Here is a 13,214-nt window from a genome sequence, read left to right as displayed (position 1 = left end):
TTCATCTCAAAACATGCAAATGGAATGTAACTAAAAGAAAGAGGTACTCACATGTGTTTTTAAGGAATCCTGTGCCTATAATACCTTTATCTGCTCAATTCAAGCAACAGGGCTAGAGTAACTTTAGAGCCTTCTGCAGCTGTGCAGTTTGATGTCCTGACCTTTGCTGCTGGTGTTCGCAAAACGTAATCATTCCTGGACAGACACCTAATCGGACTAAAGCGAGTCACTTGTTGGGGACTTGCCTAGTTTTAGGTAGTGATTTCCTATTGTACAGGTCCCCCTTTTGTGTCACCTGTAGTGTTAGGGGCTCTAGGCTCCCATGGTAGATCAAGAACTACATGGACACGTGATTATGGTCACTAGAACTGGCCTCGGGCACGTGCCCCTTTTAATAGCAGGTTCACATGACTGGTGACACCTGTGATGGATGGGTGTGGGGTGAGTGTGAAAACCAGCTCTTGAGGAGTGGCTGGTGGAAACATGTCATTACCAAACACTAATATGAGTCCAGCCGGACTCTACATCCCTCCCAAATTTAATTCAGAAAAAGAACAGTCAAGTCCAACCTGTGGGGAAGAATAAACACTAAAATAAACACCACTGAATCTCTTCAGGCAGTACACCAGACATGATGACTAGACAGGTGCAGCTAGGGGCATCCGGCATCATGGCACATCTCCGTAGTTTAACCAGACTACTCTGGGTACGAATGGTAGTGTTGACTAAGTCCGGATCCCCCGGTCCCCTGTCCATGAGGTTGCAGTTCACTCGGGCACTGTTGGTCCTGTCTCGTCTGGTCTCAAGGTGTTTGAGTCTATTTACAAAGTCCAGTGGGATGTTGCATCTTGAGCAGAGGTGAAGTCTAAAAACAGAGTTCAATGTGGGTGCATCAGGAGCGGTGGGAAGTTTACTGCAGGGATCTCTTTGAAGGCGTTCAGGCTCCATGGATAGCAAACCTGCAAAGACGTAAGATGATATGGATGAAAGGGCATCTTCCTTGAAGGCTTTGGAGCTTCCTAACCTCCCATAGTAGAGCAGCTTCAGGCTTCCCTCTTGTGCCAGGACTCCTTCACACAGCAGTCTCCTCGAGGCCCTTTTGCCAGGCTGCCATGGGACTTTGTGGACTGTGTGGAGCCTATCAGAGGCCAAGCTAAGGCGTTGTGGAGGAGCAGCCAGCAGGACCACATCCAAGTCACGCTTGGAGCTGCAAGGGTGGTCGTCACATGGTCTGTGAGCTCTGGCCGTCAGGACTCTGGTGCACTGCCCTTTGTCTGATAGTCTTTTGGTGACCAATCCCCATCCGTGACCTCAGTGCTTCCCATTGTCTGTTGTGGAGCTCCTTCTGACACATCTCTTTTGTCAGGATTCCCCTCTCACTGGAATTCCCTTGAGTCCCTTTCCCCGGATTGCCATGGGACTCCATGGGCTATGTAGGCCTCTCATAGACTGCGCCAAGGGGGTCGCTGTGGAACTCCCAATGGGGGCACTTCCAAGCATCATGCAGCCCCAAGGGTCGAGTATGCTCACTTTGGCAGGTTTCAGGTTCACAGAAGCTCACAGCAGGTTTTTGGGTGGTCAGCATTCCTCAGCGCCAGGGATGCCTCGTCAGCCTCTGGTCTTTTTGTGGGCATACGGCTCCACTCTGGTGGTCCATTCCTCCTTAGGTGGTTCGGGTGATGCAGCTAATAATGATGACGATCTTACCATCTAATAATTTGATCAACAAGTGGTGGTTTCTTGCTTGGAGAAGGGATAACTCGAAGGAATTTCTAGCCACTTGCGGTTCTTGTTCTGCATGCGCAGTTGTCACAGGGATGCCATCTATGTCAAGCAGCTGGTGACCGGTGTATGGACGGTCGCACTGTGAAGCGTTGGGCCTGGACACAGTTTGCGCTTGCTGGTGGCTTACAGTTGGTACACTCATCGAGCTGTCTCTAGTGACATCCGTGCACTCCAGTAGCTGGATTGTGTTGATGTATGCCCTTGCCGATACTGGTACAACCTTCAGTCCTATTGCTCTTTTCCCTTTTTTCTTGCCCACCTGTGGTGTTCCTGATCTATGTGACCAGTCTGTCACAAACTTTTCTTTGCCAAACCTTCTTCACACTGTGGCGTCATGCCATGTTCCTCTCTCTCCTCCTTTCCATTTGTTTTAGTGAGGTGGCCGTGCACCACGGGTCACATGTTGCGTCACATGAACCTCTTGCTGGCTGTGTGCTGCACCTCAGACAGTGCATTATCTTCTGTTTCAGCCTCTCACAGGTTTTGTCCTGTCAATAGGACCTGATTCCTTCTCCTCGCAGACCTCTTGCTGGTATTGTCCCTTCCTGGACCTTCTTGGTACACCAATCCCTGACTGGAGGGTCGCCTCTTCCATCCTCCTGTCTTGACTTGATGGCACAGCTCTTGCACCTCAAGACTGCACCGTTGCAGCGCTTACTCCTGTCTCCGTTCCAGTTTGCTTGGCAGGGTTGGTCACTCCTCATGACAGGCTCAATGATGGGCCAACTGTGGCCATCTGATGCTGGGGTGTGGCCTGCTGATGCAGCCTCGTTCGCTTAATATTGCTTCTTACTCTCAGAGGGCTCTGTCTTCTCCGGGCTCCTACCCATGCTCTCAGGTCTGCTGGTGCGGCCCTCTGCGCACCTCTGACTTTGCACTCTCCATCCTTCTTCATGGGCGCCCTCTGCTGGTGCTCTACATGCCTGTTCTCCGGGCCTTCGTGGTGGCCGTTTACAAGTAGGGGCGTGCAGTACTATCTTCCTTGTGGTGGTGGTAGACAGCTGCTAGGGGCTGCGCGTGCAGCACATGTTCTCCTCCTGCCCTACATGGGGCTGGCTATGTTTTCTTTGCTGGGTGGGTGTGTTTACTCCTGGTCCCTCTTTCTCCTTCACCCGCTGTGGCAAAGGACCATGACAGTGCCCCAAGGGGACAAGAACAACTCTTCCCAGCTGTGGTGGCAGCAAAGTCAGCCCTTCTTCGGTGGAGGCCAGTTTCTCTTCTGTTACTCTACTCAGCCGATGGGGCATGCAACGCATTCTCAGCCAGGCCAGGGCTTCTCCTGTTCTGCTGCAGTTACTTGGATGAGAGACTCTGCAGGACAAGCCGGTGCTGACATCCCCGGTTATGTACTCATTCTTTCAGTCCACCGGGGCCTCCTCTGCAGTTTTCCAAACTGGGGTGTAGTGTGGCGAATTTCCACCAGGTGGCACAGCAGCCACTATTCACATGCTCCAGCAGCTTTCCTAATGCTACAGATCTCTTGGCTCTCACTTTCTGAGAAGGGAAGTCCAACCCTCGTTGAGACGGGTATTCAGAGGAGTTAAATGGGGATGGAGCCTGTGCTAGTTTTAATCATGGAGTTGGGAGGGGGGGCTGTGGCTTTCTATGGGCTGCGGCAATCACTTCACTACCCGGTAAAGCAGTCTATGGACCCATGGTCCACGCGGGGTTGTACTTCACCTTAGGGCATGTGATGCGGGGTGGCTCTTTCCACAAGTTTGACCCCAGTGAGTGTCACTGCTCTAACTGTGGGGGCCTGGGCACCCTCCCAGTGTTGTGAGCCATGCGCTTTTTGCCTGGCTCTGTTCCACTCATTGCAGGGGGTGTGACACTCAATGTATGTGCTGTGAGCCAATCCACGTGTCCCTCACCTTCGAGGTAGCGCAGTTAGTGTAATGCACCGTTCAAACCCCGGCAACGCTGCAGACTACGAGGCTGCTCCTGCTGGGTTTTATTCAGCCTCTACAGCAGTGGTCTCCAAACGTTTTAATGCCGCGCCCCCCCCAGTTTAAAAATGAAAATCATTGGGCCCCCCCTCAGAATTTTTCACAATTATTTTATAAAGATGGCAATGTTTAAATATGTCTAGACCTATTTAAACATTGCAGTTAAGTACGGTTACCTTTTTAAAAATGCAATAACATGTTTCTGCTTAAAACAAAGGCCTGCTATCTGTATAAATGCTTCTTTTGGCTAGAGTCTGGCGCCCCCCCTGGGATCACTTGAGGCCCCCCAGTTTGAAGACCTCTGCTCTACAGTGTGGGTGAGGCAAGTTGCAGGGCACTACTAGCACATTGTTGGTATCTGGTGGCAGAGGAGCAGGACTACTGCCCTTATTCCACTTTGTTGGTGGGGTAGTTACTTTGCGCTGTCCTCCTCTCCCTTACATGCGGGCACAGGTTGCTCTGGCTGGTGCCTCAGCCCTGCTCAGGGGTGGCAGGGACGCTCTTTGCCAAACTTATTTCTGAGCATTGCCTTACATCAAGAGGCTTCGGGGGTTTTCCGTTCTTGGCGCTGATTTTTCTTTGTCGCCTCCTTGTCGCACTGGCTGCCAATTCACACAGTCACTCAGCAGATGGACAGCAGATGTGGCATCGGACTGTTTCTGGTGAACAGTCTCTTCTCTCTCCTCTGCCATTGTAGGAGATGATTCCCCCCCCCTCCTCATGGGGTACAGTGGGGGGAGCCCCATGCTTTGGCTACTCATCCCTCCACAAACAACGGCAATGTTGCTGCCGGCCTGCATGCACGGTTGGACCTGCTTGTCATCACCATTGTATAGTGTTGGGGGATCTAGGCCCTCATGGTAGATCAAGAACTACGCAGATGCATGATTATGGTCACTAGAACTGGCCTCAGGCACGTGCCCTCTGCCCCTTTTATTAGCAGGGTCACCTGACTGGTGACACCTGTGATAGATGGGTGTGGGGTGAATGTTAAAGAAAACAAGTTATGCAAGGCATGAACCTGTATTCTCTAAATTTCACTTATTTCATATCTTAATTCATGTCGCATGGAGGAGGGATCCATCTGTGGGCATTCCATGTCAACGAGTCTAAGAGGCATATCGGTGTACCCTATATTTGGGGTCCATTATTATGCATGGAGCAACATTGTCTTTGAAAACAAATAGAAAAGAGGATTTTGTACAGCACATATTCTAATTTAGGTCACGCCCCTAATTGAATTGTTTAGCCACACCCCTAATTGTGCAGTGCACATCCCTCTAATAAGTCTGTCACACCCTTTATAGCAGAGGTCTTCAAACTGGGGGGCCTGAAGTGATCCCAGGGGGGGCCCCAGACTCTGGCCAAAATAAATATTATACAGATAACAGGCCTTTGTTTTAAGCAGAAGCATGTTATTGCAGTTTAAAAAAGCTAACAGTACTTAACTGCAATGTTTAAATAGGTTTAGACATATTTAAACATTGCCATGTTTATAAAATAATTGTGAAAAATTCTAAGGGGGGGCCCAATGATTTTTATTTTGCAACTGGGGGGGCGCACCATTAAAAAGTTTGGAGACCTCTGCTTTATAGAGATAGCCCCAGCCCCCAGATTCTTCATCCTATTTAAAACGCTGAATGTAGTTTTCAAAATGTTTGTTGTTGTCAATTCTAAAAATTGGCCGTTAGATGGCGCACTCGCACTATTTATCATTTCGTGTAAATTATGTTAGATTGTCTCTGTTGTCAGTTGTACAGTTCTGTATTGTAGTGCAGCATTTCTTTAGCGTTCTTCTAATTCTTGTCGATGCGTCAGTGTGCATAATGGCAGTCGGAGGAGCTATACTATAGTACTGTATTTGTAATAAACGGCCGCGTAGTAGCAGTTACATGTCTTAAGGCGCAGTTGCAAATCCGACAGAGCGATAGCTGCAAAAAAAACTGGGGGTGGGTGGGTCTCTCAAATGGGCGCGGCCTATGTAATTAGGACGTGCCTTAAAAACACGTAAGGTAAAAATCTGTGCATAGCATAGTGGGCTTCCCAGCTGATATTTCGCTGCTTCTTCCTGTCCTTGTATTAAAGCTTCAGCTCTGACATGATGAGACTGTGAAGGAACTGTAAGGAGTCTCTTTGAATTTACATCAAACTAGTGAAGGGTGGTACTGCTGCCGACATAAGATTTTTTTCATGCTAAGAGTGAGGGCGAAAATGGAGAGAGCCCGAAAGGGACCCGTGTCCGCACCAGCTTCTTAGAGCTATTGGTGCTGAGCACGGGCAGGACCCGGACCACTTAAAGCCCTGGGATACAGTTTATAACCAAACTCTGCTGGTGCGGTGATCGCAGACCCAGAATTCCTGCATGCCCAGTTTTACCTCTTATGGATATGTAGCTGGTGAAACTGATTTTTGAACAGTTCACGGGATGCGAACATTGGCGCAGCCCGGCATCCTTCCCCGCCCCACTCCCCCCAGAAGCCTGCAAGTCCATAAGGGGCAATGACCCCAGAAGCTGACAAAGTTTCCCTGCAGACTGATGCCCTGGACAATCTATACCCTACAAACCTGCAGCAATCTAATTTCTTCCTTTTTTTCCCGTTTAAATTTCATGGTAATGTTCTGTCCCTATGTGGTAGGCTGTAGTGTTGAGGACTGTTGCTGGGTGTTATTACATTTTATGTGCCTTTCTGTCTCATTTCCCTTTTGGGTTGGTGCTGAGGTGCAGCCCTGCCCATCTGGTTTAATGGGTGGTGGCAGGGCGGTGCGGCAGCACAGGGTGCTGACCTGTGTTGGGGGGCGCTGACCCCAGGGGGGCGCTTTGTTTAGCAATCAACTTATGAATGTCGCGAATTAAAAGCACCTACTGGAAGGGTCCTTGGGCGTCCAGCTTCGGAAGCAATTAAAATGCCAAGATACCGCTTGTGATTAATGTTCCTGCTAGGGAGAGAGATTGGAGTTTTGGCTTGTGGCAGCTTCGACTCTGCCATAAAGTAGTGTAGAGGGTTAATATGCCTCCTGCAAAGAACATAACTATATATTTTATGTGGCTAGCTGAGTGGATTAGTAAAGCCAGCCTTTATAAGTGCTTTAAAACAAATGCATGTATGTGAAAGGGGGGCTACGGAGAGGTAAGTGGCACATTTGCCGAGTGGTGGTGAGGGAATCCAAGTAGGTGGTAATGGGGTGGGGTGGTGCTAAAAAAGACTGTCACACAGGGCGCTACCAGTGCTAAAGACACCTCTGGGTGGTGTAGTTGTCTACTGTTGTACATTTGGTTCACAGGCTTGCAGTGAGTGTTTTATTTGGCCCACCAGGATTCCTGATGAGCAGTAGTGTTGTGTATGAATGTCTGTGTGTTTTGGAGGCTGGTAGCATTCTGCACTGCTGTCCCCGTTTGTCCATGGGTAGTTGTCTTCTGCACTGTAGTCTCTGTAGTTCAGTTTTCACTGCCGTCATTGTTACTTAACGGTGAACAGAGTTATGCACTGTTGTTCTTGTTTCTTGATAGTGAATGGCCTTGTCTCTAGCCTGGTAGAGTTGTGGGGTACTGCACCTGTAGCTCTTTTCATAGTATTTTACACTTACGCCTCTAGTCTTTGATGGGCCGTGTGTTGTGCGCTGCTGACCTCGTTCCTCTACAATTGGGAATGTTGCGCACTACATCAGTTTCTGTTTTTTTTGTAATGTGGTGCCTAACTCATTTTTTACTTCTTGAGAATCAGTATTGGCATTCTTTTTGTATTCTCTTGTCCCAGTTGCCTTATAAGTGGTGGTTGTGCAGTTCTATGTTTGTCCCTTATGTCCTTATGGGTAGAGGCAGTGTTATTGATTGTACCGATTTCACTGTGGTTGGTAGTGTGGTGAAACGTTATCCATTTGGTTTGATACTTATTTTTGTTTGATTGCTAGTGTTGTGCGTGAGTTCCCGTGTTTCACCGTGATTGGTAGTACTGTGATCTGTCGTTTGGAAGTGTTTTCTTGTTTTTTTAATAATTTCTATTATTAAGCAGTGTTGTCCCTTTGGTTTGACGAGGGGTAATGTTTTGCCTGATGTCCTGTTTTCTTAACTGATACTGTTGTGCATTGGTGTCCTTGTTTCGTATGAGTATTCCAGTTGTTCACTGCTTTTCCTGTTATTTTTATATAATAATATTGTATTTATACTCATAAACCTATTTTTGATAGTTGGTAGTTTTGTTCATGGGTGACCTTGTTTTATATTTTACAATGGTATCCCCCACAATAGAATGATTGATTTTTTTTCTATGTACTGCTGTCTTTTTTCCCCTTCTTTGGTTACATTGTGCAGTACTGTTACTATTTCCTTTTGGTTGGCAGTGTTGTGCTGCTGAACATATGGTTTGATGATCAGTAGTAGCGTGCTTTTTTGCATGCAGGTTTGAAAGGTGTTGGGCACTGCTGTTCTTCCGTTAGTATAATTAACACTGTTGTGCACTTGGACCTTATTCTTTATTGTAAGCAGTATTCTACAGCTACCCCTGTATATTGATGGATAACAGCAGTGTGCACTTATGTCTCCCTACTGGAATGGGGTGGAGCAGTGCTTATTCTTCTGTCTTTTTGTTCTTGGTCATTCATGGTCTTCTGCACTGTTATCCCTGTGGTTTGGTGGTTGGTAGATGTATGCACTGAAGTTGGATGGAATCTAACACTTCAGGCCCCTTCTCTCGTTGAAGCGAATCTCTCAGAACATTGTCGTGGTAGGTTCGTGTTTTTTCTAACTTGCCTTATTTTCCCTTGGTTGTTTTCTTTTCAGATCTTTGTGGTACCAACTGGGAAATGTGGATCTGGGCTCGTGCACTTCAGAGTCCATTCTAACAATACTATGCAGTACTTTCACATTAATCCCCGGATCTCACTGACCTTCCTCCAAAAGTCATAGAAGAATAATATTCTTTTCGTTCACAGTAGTTACTTTGATCCTCCTGGCAGGAAAAGGGTTTTGATGCTCTGCAGCTTTGAAGTGTAAAGGTCAGATTAAAGTCTGGACCTTTAGACCTGTGATGGATTTGTGGATGGCAAAGGTTTTGATGGAGCGCCAGTAAAGCGAGGGAAGAGAACGACACCTATAAATATCAACAAGATACACAGCAGAAAACAAGGGGACCAGGTAAAATCCAGCATCACTAGACTACTGTCCTCCATGGAACCACCAAGAAGCACCCTACAGCCTTTCTCCAGACCAGCACACAGACCATCGGTAGAGTACACAGTCTCTGAGGCTAGAGCCCTGCAAACCTTTCCTTAGAAAGCACTGACTTCACCAGACTAGAACTAAATACCCAGTCCCCTTAACTAGCACCAGGCTACCACCCATCAAACGGTCCCACAGACTATCGCACACACTTACACACTCGCTTCTCCACACTAATGTCAAATAGTGACTCATGGTTGCATCCAGCAGTTACTCCCTCAGATTAGCACCCTCTTTCAAACCAGAGCCCAGAATCCATCTGTCTCCGACCAGCACTAGCATATAGATTGCCTGGCTAGTACCCTAGTTCAGTCCCTCAGGTCAGCACCCAAATTCCACTCCTGAAGGCTAGTACCCAACATCAAGTCCTCAGAATAGCACCCAACGTCCGTTACTCACACAAGAACTACCATTCATTTAGTTTTGAGGACAGAAACTGCACCTAGTCCTCAACACTCTATCCCTAAAACTGGGATTAAAATACCCAAACGTCATACCTTCTTCCCAACACACTGTCACTCAGACCAGGGCTAGAGCTTTAGTCCAGCCATTCAGACGTCAGTGAATAACCCAGTCCTGAAACCATTACTTAGCCTTTCGGATGCACACCTAACACCTGGTCCTCATGACCAGCACCATACATCCATTGCCTCAAACCACCAACATTCAGCTCCAAATGACTGCCCCCTCAATGAGTCAACTAACCTGTGGCCTTTTGAGCACTGCTAATGCCGTATTTCCACACAGAGTAAATGTTCAAAACCCTGAGATTGTTGCCTGATGTCCTATTCCTAAAACTGGAAGCCAATGTCTATTTCGTGCAAGTAAATTTCAACATCATTCCGGTTCCAAAATCAGCACCACACCTCAAAGTAATGTTAGATTATAAATTCACTGGACCTGGTCATCTTGGCCAGTCTTGTGCTTGTATTAGTGTGAACTTGCCTGTCTACTAGAATTCTCTGACCAAGCCTGGACATCTAGCACTTCCTGTTTCCATATATCCACACGCCAAAGTAAAGACTTAGCTGCCACCAGACTGCTTATACTTAAGAGCCAGTGTTGTTCTGAAGAGTATTAGCCATCACCTCCCTAACTCTGACATTCCCCAACCTGGCTGTATGGATTAGTGCAAGATTCCCACATAGAGGTTTTGAAAGCCACATTGATAATGGGTGGATTAATGGCCACTGTTTCACTGGAGACCAGGCGTAGATTTAGTCGCCGGGGGCAACAGATCTTCTATGACTCTCGGATACAGAGCATCAGCGGTGGACTTCAAGCAGGTAATCATGCTTCGGGGTGCTTGTAAGAAAAGTGGGAGTGTTGTCTTAAGATCCTGGCCTGTTTGCAAGGTTGAAACTTTCAATATCTTAATGAAGCTGAAGTGGGAGAGAACGGAGTTTGTCAGCTTTCATCACTCGGGTCGGCGGTCATCGAAGGAGGAGTAGTAAAAGTGGTGGCCGGATTGGGTGGACGTTTGCAATGATCACATGTTATTTTAGAGATCGTTGTGGTAAAAAGTAGCCAGGCTCCACGAGCATCTGGTCTTATTGGTTATGTACTAGGGTGCCTCCAAGGAGAACATCGGAATAGTTGTGAGTAGTCCCTGAGTAAGTCTGTTTTTACTGTTCAGCTGAATGGTGCCATTGAAAAGGTATCATGGACTCGATGTGTTTGCTGCAGTTATTTTATTTATGTGCAGGGGGTTTGGAAGGAGATCACACGTAGCAATGTAAGTGAGAAGATTGGTTTCTGGCGCCTGTTGTCTGTGTGTGTGATTTATGTTCAAAGAAAGGTAAAAAGAAATGTTAATTCAGTCTAAAAATCTATACGTGTCGTATAATAAAATATAAATGTAAAGATGGTACAGTGCACATGCTGTCACGTTCACACTTGCTGCTGATTCAGAGACTGTACTGAAGAGTTATCTTGTGGACTCATACGGCGTACTTTTAATTACTCTATGATAAGGTATAGAAACCTGGATTATTTGGACTCTTTCGATGGGTGGGCGGGAGGCACTTAGCCCCTGAGAGACAGTGCCTCAGTCTAAGTTTTGAATGTATGGTTAGAGGAGGGAAGAGGTATGGTTGACTTTAGAGTAGCCACTCTATTATTTGCGGTTCCATACGATGTTAGGGAATGCATACAGCCAGGTCTTAGAGAAACAATCCACATCATTTTCCTCAATGCAATTTGGCGTCTTTTGAGGGTTGGTAGATCTAAGGCTGAACTCTGAGACTACGGTTTCACTGAGTAACTCCTTTTAGAAGTTCAAAATGATTTCATAATTTAAAGCAAAGCTGGGGGTGACCAACTAAGGTTCAGAAGGGCTGTAACAGGCCGGATTTGGAAAATAGTCACAAGGTAAATGTGTATTCCATGAATCTAAATGTAACTTGTTCACATAGTCGTTGGTATCATGAAAAGAAATCATGGATCCAGCCCTCGTGGGCCTATGCTGGACACCCCTTATATAAAGTCAGTGCCACAGTAGTCTGGATTTTGTCATTCAGAATCAAACATGAAACGTTGTAATGCGCCAGGCAAACTGGTGCACCCTGGGCCCCCGTCTTCCCAAAAGCCCTCTTGTTCAGTACTCTTTCACGACATGACCAAACAAATGTTTGTGGTTAGAGGGCTGTAACAGTGTAAATATTTAATCCGTTAATTGTTTTAAACTTGGAAAAGGATGAGGGACACCAAATGATTTAAGTTATTGACAACTCGGGGAGGAATGCGGCCGCCTAACGGCCATTCCTGTATTAATACATTTTATGTGGAACTCATGGCACTTAATAAGTATGATTATAGAAAAAAGCAATGTCATGCTTTACATAATAACGTGCTACGTGTCTGTCCTAAAACTACTTAGGGCCTCATTTACAGCTTATCGGATGGTATAGTACATCCCAAGTGTGGCGTATATCCCATACGCCACATTACAAGCGTACTAACGCCTATGGCACGTGTAATACGGGGAATGTGGCGTCCATCAAGTGTTGACAGAGTAGCCCGTGCCAAACTCAATATAAGCCCCTTAATATGTTGCTGTCGCCCGTCTGCGCGCTTTTATTTCTAATTCCCCAGAAACTTTACATTGCACAGTTGGGAGGCGAAGTCGTAGGGTCTCGACTCGGTAACATACCCTCAGGGCCCCAAATGGCCCACCTCAACCGAATACTTATTTTTTCTTTAATTTCTACCCCATCCGAAGTTGGCCACCGGCGACAGGCTCTGGGGGACAAGTTTAGTACCAGTGCCTGAGGTCTGGTGCCAGGCAGGCGTGTGTTTGGGAATGGGGGATCTGGTGCCAAACAAGATGTCTGGATTTGGAGAACAGGTGACAGGATTTGGCGCCCTTGTGCTCTCCTTTTCTGGGGTCAGACCCCCAGGCTCTAAGAGGTGGTGTGCGCATTCACCTGCCTGGATGTCCGTTACAGTTCATGGCGTTGCACCTTGCTCCAACCTCCCGCCCGCCATCTTATGCTGACGGTGCGTAGATCCGGTCGATATTACGTTTTTTATTCTTTCATGTTTTCCTACATACCATGCTGATTTTCAGCGAGGAGTGGCCCGCCCCCAACCCGTGACTCAATGTATACCTCTTTGAGTTAATTCTGATGTTAAAGTATGGGCCTCGGGTATTGATTAGTCGTGTTAAGTACACGATTGGCCGCGTCCCAGGGACAGAGCACAACACACAACAATAAAATAAAATAAATATTTGCAGCCATTAGAATGGGACGAGCCGAGGGAAGATTGATTGATTTCGATCCAGCTTCCCACAGTGTTGCGATGGCTGCTTACTCACTGCTTATTAAAAGCGGCCCCTTTCCTCTCCACGCTTTAATAATTTAGCTCACTAATTGCCTGCAAACTCAAAGTTTAAAATGCCAACTCAGTGACTTCCCTCCGTGGCCCGTGCAGAGGATCCTATCCCGGTGCACAAGAGGCCTGTATACCTCACTCAAAGGCCCTAACTAACCCCTTCTACCGTGAAGTGTTCTTGTACCCCACAATTCAGCCGGTGGGTTATGAACGTGAGCTTCCCCTGTGTACCTTAAACAGCCACAACCCTGTGCACCTTCCTGTCCTCACGACAGTGGCTCCGCCCCTGTGCCCAGGTCAGGAGGAGGCCTCGTCTCTCTACTCAGCACCACACATCTCAGACCTCTAATGGCCTCTAATGACATGAGGGAGGTCTGTATCCCACAAGGTACAGACCTCATGTCCAACAAGGACACCTCAGCCATCAAATTGTA

At 47.2% G+C, this 13,214-nt stretch overlaps 1 protein-coding gene across 2 annotated transcripts in view; it reads left to right on the top strand.

Annotated features, from left to right (window-relative positions):
* KCNIP3 (potassium voltage-gated channel interacting protein 3) overlaps positions 1–13,214 on the top strand; it is an 871,673-nt gene that overhangs the window by 191,997 nt on the left and 666,462 nt on the right. The gene's annotated exons all lie outside the window — the stretch shown is intronic.

The sequence above is a fragment of the Pleurodeles waltl genome, chromosome 11 (genome assembly GCF_031143425.1).
Source record: "Pleurodeles waltl isolate 20211129_DDA chromosome 11, aPleWal1.hap1.20221129, whole genome shotgun sequence".
Classification (NCBI taxonomy): Eukaryota; Metazoa; Chordata; class Amphibia; order Caudata; family Salamandridae; genus Pleurodeles; species Pleurodeles waltl.
Note: the sequence above shows the minus strand (reverse complement) of the source record. Positions and strands in the feature narration are given on the sequence as shown.